Raw genomic sequence first — 12,358 nt, forward strand, 5'->3', positions numbered from 1 at the left:
ACCTATTGTTGTGAAGCTTTTCTTACCAAGTCATATTTGACCATGTGTGAATCCAGTCAGCTTACAGTTGTTTTTGGTACCATCTGCATTGTAAAAGAAAAAGCATTAGTATTATGTATTTACTATGTGTTTGTATTTGTAAGGTGGAGAGAGTATCTGAATTGCAGGTAGTACATAATCTGCCATGGTTAGCATTTTGTACAAGTTGCTCAAATGGAACGGATTCACAGTTAGGTATGGATACATACACGGAGCGTTCATTAGGGGATTTGTTCCTGTGCCACATTGTTGCAGAGAGTGCATGTATGTTTCCACATGTATGAAATCTGGAAGATTTTATTTATAGGTATGTTTTTGTTTTCCAGTACTTGTAGTAAATACATTAGAAATTCTTGTGGATCTTCTTGTTTGTTTATAGTGAATTTCACCATTCCAGCACAGTAGTCTAATTCTTGTCTTATTTTGTTGCTTGCATTTCTATGAAGGACTAACATTTGCAAACACAATTGGTCTGTATTGTGTAGGTAAATGTTGTCAACAATTGGTGGCAAATGGAATAGAATATTTATTGCTACATTTGCATAGCAACTTACACCAGTTATATTTGAAAATCTGAATGGACCAGATAGTTCTGTGTCCAAGTAATTTCTTCGGAGTGTGTATTGCTTCTTTGAAGCAGTACCTGAGTTACTTTGAGTAGTAGATTCTTCTTTGGTTGTAGTAATTGATGAAGTATTACCTTCTTTTACTCTTTGGAGGATTTGCAGTGAAATCCTGTTGCATTTTTGTGTGAAGTTGTTTTCTTTTACAACGTTTTGCTTGCTGTGGAACAGGATACGTTTTTAGATGGGGGGTGTACAGTGAACGTAGTCTATTGTATTCTAAAATGCAAGGAATATCAGCGTTTATTTTACTTGCATCAAAGTTGATTAGAAATAGACTGTCAAGTGTACGTAAGCGTGATAGTGCTACGTAGCTCATGCCTTCTTTAATTACTGTGTTCCCAATATCTATCAATGCTTTATCTAGGGTAAGACCCTGTGATTTGTGAATGGTGGCTTTGTATGCTAGAGTTAGAGAAAATTGCTCTCTGCGTACATACATGTCTTTGAAAAGAAGGAATCGAGCTGTTGAGGGTCCTATCCTTTTTACTTCTGATAGTTTGTCAAAGAGAATATTGATAAACTGAATGTTGTTGTCACGTGGGTATGTTTGAAAGCCAACAACTGCCAAGTGCCCCATTAACTAGTCCTTGCTCCACGCCAAGGTTATGTTTAAGCATTACTCTACAGTTTAAAGATCATTTTAATATTTTCTCTAAACCAGCTATGTTAGAGATAGAGTTTTCTAAGGTATTTAGTCTTGTTGTGGCTTGTTGACACATGGGTAGTGTCATACCATGTACGTCCAGTTTGTCTGAGGAGCAAATTTCAATTATTGGTTGCATTTCTTTTTTCAACTTTGGTTCATTGAATTTTGAACAGCTTGCAAGAGTTGGCATCAAGGACATACAAGTGACATTTGTGTGTGCTAATTTTTCCATGACATCAGTAGCACATGAATTATGTCCATACAGTGCATGGATGTGCCAGGTTTTTAATATTGATTGTGCTTCTTGAGGTAGTACACCAACTCTAATACTTTTTAAAATGTTGGCGTATGTGAGGTCTGCAGACTGGTGCATATTTTCAGTTAATTCTCTGTATTGGAAATGTCAACAGTTTTACAACAGAGTTTGTGTCCTAAGGTTTTAAAAATAGGTTCACCTTCCCCTGGTGTCAATTGAAGAAGATCTCCGAAAACAATAATGTGTTTTCATCCAAAGAGCTCTTTTTAGTTTGTTTTAAGTACTTCTTGTAATCTGAGGTGAATCAAAGCCAACATTAGGTTGGAGACCATGCTCACTTCATCTATTAGTAGCATTTTCATTTGTTTTAACACTCTGCATAGTTTCATTGCAGCTTCTGTAGAAAGTTTGTAATAGTCTAATTTGTTTTGGTGTTCTACTGGAAGGAGTAGTAATCGGTGTAAAGTGACACCGCCTATGTTGCAGGCAGCTAAACCTGTGGGGACAGTTACAACAGCTGACAATTTGTTGTTTGTCGATTGTTGAAGGAACTTTCTGATGATTTTGATTAAGAATGTTTTGCCTGAACCAGCTTCACAACTGACGTATAGTAGTATAAGTTTGCAATTTTGGCAGGTACATTCTTTATTTTCATGTTGTACACCATGTGAAATTTCTTTTGTTACTTCTTGAAAAATGCTACGCTGCTCATTGTTCAGTTTTGATTGCAGTACAGTTAAGTCTTCTGTATCTTCTTCATAGCGATTCATGGTGTTCTCTACTTCTGTCATAGCTAATTCTGTCTCATTTGTTATTAGTGGCTGTCCCAGTGGTTTTTGGCTTACTGTTACAGAAAGTTGACTACTGTCGGGAGTGTCCTTATCTAGTTGGGTTCTTCGTGTTGCTGTTCATTGTGCAACATTGTTTTGTACTGTGTAAAGTTTACATCGGTTAGTGCTTTCATTTGCTTTGAAAGCATCTTCATAGGAGTCACAGGGCCTAATTACAACCCTGGCGCTAATGGGTTAACGGCGCCGTAAAAGGCTGCAACGCCGTTAACCCATTAGCGCCTGATTACGAGGTCCCTTTGCAGGACCCGACCTTAACAGCTGGTCTACACCAGCCGTTAAAGTAGGGACCCACAAAGGGACCTTGGTGCTAAGTACGGTACTGCAATTTGCGGTACCGTACTTAGTGCCTTCCCCATTCCCATTGAGCCCTCTGGGGCAAAAATGGAAATGGGGAAGGGCCAGGGAGGAAGGGGGAATTACCGCCCGCCAACCTTGTAATGGGGTGGTAATTCCCCCTCTCTCCATGGCGGAGTCAGTAAATTACCGGCATGGACCATGGTGCTATTAGCACCATGGTTTTCCGCCTGGGTCGTAATGAGGCCCACAGATATCTAGTAACTCTTCTTCTTTTCTCCATGGTTTAAAAAGTTGTAGCAGGGACATGTAATATAGTTCTTTATGTTGATGAGTTTTTAATGATAATTTGATATGATTAATTAAGCTTCGTTTGTTAAGTTTCACAAAGCTGCCTTCACAATTTGTCACTCTGTATCTACCTTTATTTTCATCGGGTTTTACATTATTTATGTATGTGAAGTTTTGGGCTATGTGGTATAGACACATGGTTTCCAAAGTGGTACTCCTGTTTGGGTAGTATGTGTGTACTAAATTGTTTTTCAAAATGTCTTGGTTGTTGGGATAATTTTTGGCTATTGTTTCTATGTCGTCATATGATTTGAGAACTCGTTTTCTAGATTTAGCAGGACCAAGACTTAGCCATACTATATTTTCAGATTTTCCATACAAAGCAGTACCGGTTAAACAAACTGCAGCTTCATAGCAGCCACATTCTCCATGAGAGAGCATTTGTATGCCTAAACTGTACAATTTCTTTTTCTGCTTTGGTTAAGTAGGCTGTAACCTATAGTGCAACTGCAGTGGAATTGTCTTCAATGTACTGCACATCTATGTTTGCTTTCCATAAAAGGGCAATGATTGCATTGTAATCATTGATATATTTTGCTTCTTCTGTTCTTTTTATGTAATATGTGTTCTTAGGTGATTTACCTTTAACACTATGTCTAACTGAAGAAATGAAGTTGTTCACTTCACCGGTTTCTGTAACTGGTCTAGGGAAACCAAAGCAGCATTTGGTGTAGCATTTCCCTTTGTTTTTGTATTTGCAACGACAATATTTCCCACATTTATGTCTTTGAAATTGTACAATTTGTGCATGAAGATCACTATTTGTTGCTTCCGATGGAATTTCACAAGTGACATATTTTTCGATAAACTGTAAAACAGTGGCATCACTGTCTTGACCAAATTTAGGAGCATCTTTAATCCATAAAAGCATGTGGATATGTGGTGCTCATCTGGCTTGGTATTCTTTTCTCCAAAGGAAGTGTTGCACTTCTACGAGGGGAGGAACCGTTTTATTACAAATAAAGTATAGCATAGTAATGAAGCGATGATGGAAATATCTTGAAACATTAACAGGATCTAGAGAGCAAAGTTCTCCAGGTTTAGTATATCTATGTTTGTTTTGTTTTTGTTTGATATGCTTCGGAAATCATGTAAATCTTCCCATGCATATTTCGCACAACTTAATGTAACAAACCAAGTGGGTGGGCCAAGGTTTCTTATCATACAACGTACATCTCTGTGACATTGGAACCAGTACTCTTTAGTACCACGCATGTTTGCTAACAGATTTGTAATGCTTGATTGTAAAACCTCACCTTTTTCTTGCACTTTTTGTAGTAATTGCATAGCTGACATATTTTGAAAGTGGGTACCTGATTTCAATGTATGTGCAACTTCGTAGCATAGAGTTGCTAGTTCACTTTCAAAGAGTAGGTGGAACATGTATTCCACATTTTGTCAATATTTAACAACAAGAGATAAGTGGAGTGGCTTATTGACGCCTGGATTCTACTCCAACACCAACACCAACATTATAGACGATATATAACTTTGGAATCCAGCTGTCTTTCTCTCTCATGACACCTATGCAAGGTCCTACTGGACCCGGTCCCTGGACGAAATAGGTACCGAGTCACAAAATGTTGAAAAAATCTTGATCAATTTATTAATATATCAAAAAATTATTATTTTATAAGCATACTTCACAAATAAAAAATGTGTAAAATATTGTGCACATTTCTTAAAACCCAACAGTACAATTTTTTTTTTAAAAGCATGTAAATATACCTTTAACACCCCACAACAAACTACACTGCCTATACAAATCTAATTAAATACATTTTGTGACAGACCCTATCCCTAATAATGTGCAAAACAAAGCATTGGTAGGTAGCATCCTGGAATCCTTTGATCAGGAGTTATTCCAAAATTAATCTATGTGATCTTCTACCCCATATATATGCTACTAGGTTGAACACAACAACCTAATGAATTGTTATCTAATACCACCACTAATTATGGTGCCTTAAACAACCCAACATGTGCCGTTCATAGGTTAATAAGCATCACTTTTAGAACTTCATCAGGGGACCAAAAGTGCCCTGTCAATACATCTTCAACTTCAATTATTAGCTGTAGACCAACATCAGTAGGTAATGATGGCCTGTCTTGAGCTGTTTCTCATTGTAGTGCTTCAAACCACTAGCCCCAATAGTTCACTGTAAGACTTGAGCTTGGTAACAGGGGAAGCATCTTATTAGTAAACGAAGAACACACTTTTGTGTAATTCCATGTGTTATTGACTCTTGACTATAGAGCCTGCCTGTACTTCTGCCACGCACGTATGCGTCAATCCTTGTTCTCCACTTGCAGCACGTTTCACACGTCTCAGCCTTTCTGAGTGAGAACTGATGATTGGCTTCCTTCTTGGACCAGCGTACTCCTGTTCGTCTAAATCTGGGATCTTCAGAATACATTGATAACGACCAGTATTCTGATGCTGTTATCTGAGTGGGTCTATCATCATACCTTCCTCCTTTCCCAGTAGGAAAGAGCAGAGGACAAGCACATGCTTCTATACTTTTTTCCCATATGCTGATTGGTGATCCTTTGGTTTGTCGCATTTGGTAAGTTTCTAGTGCATCATCTATGGTGTCTTTAGAGTGTAATGGATGAATTGTATAATGGTCTAAAATATTGGATACTGTAGCAGGATCTAGAAGTTCAAATTGACCAGTTTCTGGTGACTCTTGAATTATTTCAGTGGTTTCCCTCAGGTTTTCTTCAATATTAATTTCTTTGTAGTATTCATTATTGTCTTTTAGATATTCCAAGGCTTGTCTAACTTTATGTAAGTCCATGAGTTGTTGCCAAGTTCTTTTGTCTTTTGTGGGTAGACCATTTACTAAGACAATTAAAGATTGCTCTATTGGACGTTGCACTCCCAGAGTGAGCACATTTTCTTTCAGATCTAATGGTAAATAAACTACTTTGCCAGGAATGCCTTTGACTAATTCAGAGGGAGGTAATTTAGCTGTTTTTTGGTTGAAGGGGTATTATTGCTTAAAATGGATACACTGTTTGAATTATGATGCTCTCATATAAATTGAGTTGATACAGGGCTTTAAGTAGTGGGAATAATTCCAACTTATCTGTGATAGTAGCACGTGAACGAGTTTGGTTGTTGTCAAGTTTTGTAGTGCAGTAACTGCAAAGTACTAAGGGGTCAGTTATTTCGTATTTGTTTTCTGCTATAAGGTAGTGAGCTAATTCAAACCATTTGGAATCTTCATTGTCTTCTATTTTGTATGTTAAGTCTACAGTTTTTGTGTTACTTTTATAAAAAGTTCTGCAGCAACACACACACACATGGTTTGGTACTTCAGCGGATGTACTTTTAAATTTTAGTATTTCTTTTTTGTATGTGTGTAGTAGAAGGTTGCCATCTGTACAATTGTTGCTAGTCTGTTGTAAAGCTATTGCATTTTGTAAGTGGCTTTCACTTCCAAAATATTTTCTCTGGATATGCTCTATTTCTTCAAGTAGGTCTTTCGCTGTACCATGTAGAAGGTTATCTAAATTGCCTAGTGCTAAAGCAGGACTTTTAGCATAGTATAGTTTATAGAATAGATTTCTTATAGTTGGATGATGTGTTGATATCATTTTGATATGACGCAAGGTGCTTTTGCAAATAGGTCCTGAAATGCAGGCAAATGAATGTCCTTGTAGTCCTGTGTATTTGCGCACTGGACAGGTATCCATATTTTGTAGCAGTTTCATTTTGATTTTGTCTTTGCCTTTCACATACTGATTGAGGAACTGGTGTAAAGATTTGAAAGATTTTTTGGCAATGTTACACATTGACGTGCACGGCCATTTGTATACTGGACGTTCTGGTTCAGTCGAATGGAGAGGTGATACTGAGTTTTCTGGGAATATTTTTGTAAGCAGTATTTCTTGTTCCATTATGGTATTATTAAGTTTTTCATACCCTCGTCCACTGCTATGTATGGCAATTGCGTTTGTTTGCTTTTGTTTGTATGCTTCTTCGTTGAAATATGGTTCTGTGCTTGTGGTGTGACTCCTTTCACCTCCACAGATATTTAAGAAGTAATTTTTGTTGACATTTCATTTATTGAGAAGTCTTTTTGTAACTTAGTAGTTAGTTTTGTTAGTGGTTTCATTCTGTTTAACAGTAAAATAAATAACTTCCTTTTGAGAAGGATAGCACTGTCTATGAGAGCTTCAAAGATTAATTTTTTACGGTAGGTTTTAAGGATTTGTCTCCTGTTTTTAAAAGGTTCTGAAGGATCTGTGGCGGAACATTTTTGGCAAAAAAATCTTTTGGTATGCTTACTTGCCACTACATCAAGATTTATAGGTTCAGCGTTAGCAGTAGTGGCAGCTGAAGTCTTGTTAATCACTTTCTGTTTCGTTTTACATTTTGTTAGATGAGGGAAAGCTTCTGTACTGGAAACTTGTTTGTATTGCTAAATGACTGTATTAACTGTTTTGTTTCAAATTTTTGTGCAAAATCTGCTAGAGATGGATGCTTATTTGGACACTTTTATTTTGATTTGCTCTACTTCTGCGTTGCTTTCTACGGAGTTGCTTTTTGGTAGGCATTCTTTGGGGTCTGTTGGAGAAAAAAAAGAAAGTGTGGGTTGGGCTGTTGTGCAGTGTTTGCGTGCTTTGTGCATGAGTGTCTGAGTATGATGCTAAGTATGATTGTGGAGATGTGTGATTGTGCAATTGGCAGCTACATCAAGTTGGGAAGGCTATTCTTGTATTTGTGTGTTACTATTATGTGCTTCAGATGACAATATAAAGTATGCAACTGGTAAGGGGAAGCACTAATACTACATCTAATGGTAAAGGGTTAATATACTTGTTTCTTCTACAATACTAATATGCTAGTGTGTTTGAGTAACAGTTAGAACATTATATTAGTTTTGTACTTATACTTTTTGTATGGAAAGAGTAGGTTTCTTCTAAGTCCTTGTTCGTACTTCAGACACTGCTGCTTTTCAGGAGAGCGGTCTTCACCATAATTGTAAAAGAAAGAAGTTAGTGAATATGTGTATTTATAGCACTTTTCTTGATGTAGACATTGTTTTTTTGTAGTAGTATTTTCTTACAACTGAGCATAGTATGCACATGCACTTTCCTTTGCTTGTGTGCATCCTGTATGTTTTACTTATATTCTGTTAGTTGAATATGTTTTACAAGTGAGTATAATAGTAAACGTATAGAACACACTTGTTTTTTTAAGGCTATGTTATGAATATTAAGAAACAGAAGAAATAATCATATGCATTTTTTGCTATTTTTACAGGGTAAATGGCAGGGATTGTACAGAAAAGCATGCAATGTAAGCATTTGTGAAGGTGTGGGAAATAAAGCAGAAGGATTTGATATAGAGGCAGTGCTGTTGTTTCAGCTAGGAGCCTTTCTAATGATATTGTCTGTGTGTGTGCATGAATGAAGATGCATGTAGGCATCCTTGCTGTGTGTAATTTGATAACACACTAGACAGCCTTTTTCATAATTATACTATTATTTCTCCCATCTTTTAATATGAAATAACATTTTTTTAAGATAGCTGTGTGTGTAAACAAAAATGTGTCCAGCCGACAGGTTTGCAAGTGACACTTCATCATAGCAGATGGGAGAAATTACAGTAAGTTAATTTTACAGTTTATACAGGGTAAGTGGCAGTTGCTCTGTTTATATGTATTCCTAGAAGAGCTGTACATGTACTGGTTAGAAAATATTCATACCTGTAGTCTGTGTTCATGCTTGTGGATGTGCATGAATCTGCAAGTAGAAATCTTGGAGAGTTTTATAGTAGTTGTTGCTGTAGGTCCTTTGCAGTCACAGCCCAATTGTACTGAGAGTGATCAATAGTACATCTAAAGTGCTGATCTGTGATGATGGATTTAGATGTAGAGTTCTTGGATGTGATTGGTGGATGATTGTGTGACTGCTTAACAGTAGCCAATGAGGAAATGGTGCAGAGAGTGAAGTGGAAAGGGTAGAAGGGCTGCCCCAGTGTTATGCACTCTGCAGACACCGCGACTGTCTGCGGACAGGGCGTGCCACATCTGGGGGTTCTCAGCAAATCCAGCATGGAAAGGGGACGGTAGGGATCAGCCAATCAGCTGTTGAGGTTGTGGTTTGTGTTGAAAGAGGCTGTGTGTAGTGAAGATGGCAGAGGTAGAGAAAGTCCAGAGTGTTGGTGGTTGGAGATATGTTTGTGCATGGTTTGGAGCAGTATGCTAAATTCAGGAATGTGGCAAACAATTTCTGTGGCAGAAAGTTTTTTCTAAAATACTTTTTTTGGTATGGTTACTTGCCACTACATCAAGATTTATAGGAGCACTGTTAGCAGAAGTGGTAGCTGAATTCTTGTTAATCACTTTCTGTTTAGTTTTACATTTTGAAAGAGGAGGGGAAGTTTTTGTACTGGAAGCTTGTTTTGTTTCGCTTAATGACTCTATTAGATCTTTTGTTTGAACTTGTACAAATTCTGCTAGAGATGGATGCTTATTTTGGACACTTTTATTTTCATTTGCTCTATTTCTGCGTTACGTTCAATGGACTTGCTTTTTGGTAGGCATTCTTTGGGGTCTGTTGAATAAAAATAGAGGTTATGGGTTGGGCTATTCTGCAATGTATGTGTGCTGTGTGCATGAATGTCTGAGTATAATGGTAAGGATGTATGTGGTGGTGTGTGATTGTGTATTAGGCAGCTACAACTAGTTGGAAAGGCTATTCTTGTATTTGTGTGTTACTATACTGGGGTTCAGATGACAGTAGAAAGTAAGCTAGTGGTGAGGAGAAGCACAAATACTAAATCTAATGGTATGGAATTAAAACAGTTCTTTGTTCTGCAATACTAACATTCTAGGGGCTGAGTTATGTCATTTGTGCCCTGAAAAACAGGGATTTGTGCGCCATTCTGCCTGCAAATCCCTGTTTAACAAATGGGGATTTGTGAGCAGAATGGTGCACAAATCTGTTTTTTGGTGCACAAATACCAAGAATCAACCCCACAGTGTGTTTGAGTAACTTTAAGAATATTATAGTAGTATTGTACTTACTTTTTTGTGTGGAATGAGCAGGTTTCTTCTGAGTTGTTGTTTGTACTTCAGATGCTGCTGCTTTTCAGGAGAGTGGTCTTCACTGCAATTGTAAAGGAAAGAAGTTAGTCATTTTGTGTGTTTATAGCACTGATGTTAATTTAGACGTTGATTTTTATGTTTTTGTAGTAATATTCTTGTTCGATATCTGAACATAGTGTGTGCATGCAATTTCCTTTGCCTATGTGCAGCTTTTATATTTTACTTTACATATTTTAGTTCATCATGCTCTGCAAATGAGTAGAATAGTAAGTGTATGAACCTCACTTGGTTTCTTAAGGCTGTGTTATTGAATGTTAGGAGATAGAAGAAATAATGATATATTTATTTTGAAACTTTATAAGGTAAATGGCAGAAACGGTATAGAAAAGCATTGGAATGTATGCATTTGTGAAGGTGTGTGTAATAAAGCAGAAGGATGTGATTTGCAGGCAGTGGTGTTATTTCAGCTGGGAGCTTTTCAATGATAGTGTCTATCTGTGTGAGTGTATAAAGATGCATGACCTTATCCTGGCTGTATATACTTTTATAATACCCTACTAAGTGTTTTCCTACAATTATACTGTTATTTCTCCCATCTTTTAATATTATAATTTTTTAGATCGCTGTGTGTGTAAAAAAATAATTAGATAGCAGATAGGTTTGGAAGTGACAGTTGATTATAGCAGATGGGAAAAATGACAGTAAGTTCATTTTATAGGTTATGCAGGTTAAGTGGCAGTTACTCTGTTTATATGCATTCATAAGAGTTGTACATGTACTGTGCAGAAAATATGCAAACCTGTAGTTTGTATTCATGCATGTGGATATGCATGCAGCTGCAAGTAGAATTCTTGGAGACTTGTACAGTAGTTTGTGTAGTCAGTGCTTTCCAATGATATGAGACTTGTACACTGAGTGATCAACAGTACATTTGAAGTGCTGAACTATGATGATGGAGGTAGATGTAGAGGTCTTGGATGTGATTGGTGGATGGTTGTGTGACTGCTTAGCTGCATCCAATGAGGGAATGGCAGAGAGAGTGAAGTGGAAAGGGTAGAAGGGCTGTCTAAGAGTTATGCGGTCCGTGGACACTGCAGCTGTCCGCGGACAGGGCGTGCCACATCTGGGGTTTTCCAACAAATCCAGCCTGGAAAGGGGACTGCAGGGATTAGCCAATCGGGTGTTGAGGTTTTGGGTTTGTGTTGAAAGAGGCTGTGTGTAGTGAAGCTGGCAGAGGTGGAGAAAGTCAGGGTGTTGGTGCTTGGAGACATGTTTGTGCATGGTTTACAGCAGTATGCTCAATGTAGGCATGTGGCAAACAAATTTGATGTTAAATGAGTGGAGGTGGTGTGGAGCACTATGCCTGATTGCAATGTTCAGGGAATTGTACACTTTTGTGAAGATATGGGCAGGATGAACAGTCCCCATGTGGTAGTTTTGCACTGTGATGCTTTCCATTTGGGCTATGTCATTGCCCCTACTTTGTTGGCAGATTTGGAACACTTGGTTCACGCAGTAATGAACATCCTTCCAAATGCCAAACTTATTTTTTCTGGATTAGTACCTAGGGCAATATGGGACAATAGTTCTGTTTTTTGTCCTCAGCAAAACATTGCTAGGTGTGCAATCAACCGAGGCATGTGTGATTTCATGCTTAGGGCTGGTATGTTCTTCTGTAATAATGAGAATATTGATTCCAGTGATGCTATTTATTTTAAAGAAGATGGTATTTCCTTATCTTTTATGGTACATGCCATGCTGTTTTGGAATGTAAGGGTTGCTTTGGAGAAGGTTATGTGAAGATTTTAGGAGTAAAGTAAGAAAAATAAATACAAAATAAAAGGTGTCTGTCAAGCATCTGCAAAAAAAAACAAAAAAAACAGCTCTTTTCAGAGCCAACCTCAAAGGGGAAATGGGGCAAACTATTTAAATTTACATTCACCACGCTCAGATTTTTGATATGTCCGCGGACATGGCAGTAGTCTGCGGACATTGCGTATTACATAAGGGGATTTTGGGGTGGAGAGGCATGCAAATGAGAAAGAGCAGAGGAAGGGATTGGTCAGTAAAGTTTACTGGATGTGTTGTGTAAGGAGAGAGTTTGTCAGAAAGTCTTTTTCCTGAGAGAAGAACAGATAGCTATGGCTGTGTGTTTCAGAAAACAGATTATCTGGATTTTGGGAGACTCATGGATACATTGGTTGAAAGTGCATGCAGAACGATGTGGAGTA

The sequence above is a fragment of the Ambystoma mexicanum genome, chromosome 13, assembly GCF_040938575.1.
Source record: "Ambystoma mexicanum isolate Mex_15411 chromosome 13, UKY_AmexF1_1, whole genome shotgun sequence".
NCBI classification, from domain to species: Eukaryota; Metazoa; Chordata; class Amphibia; order Caudata; family Ambystomatidae; genus Ambystoma; species Ambystoma mexicanum.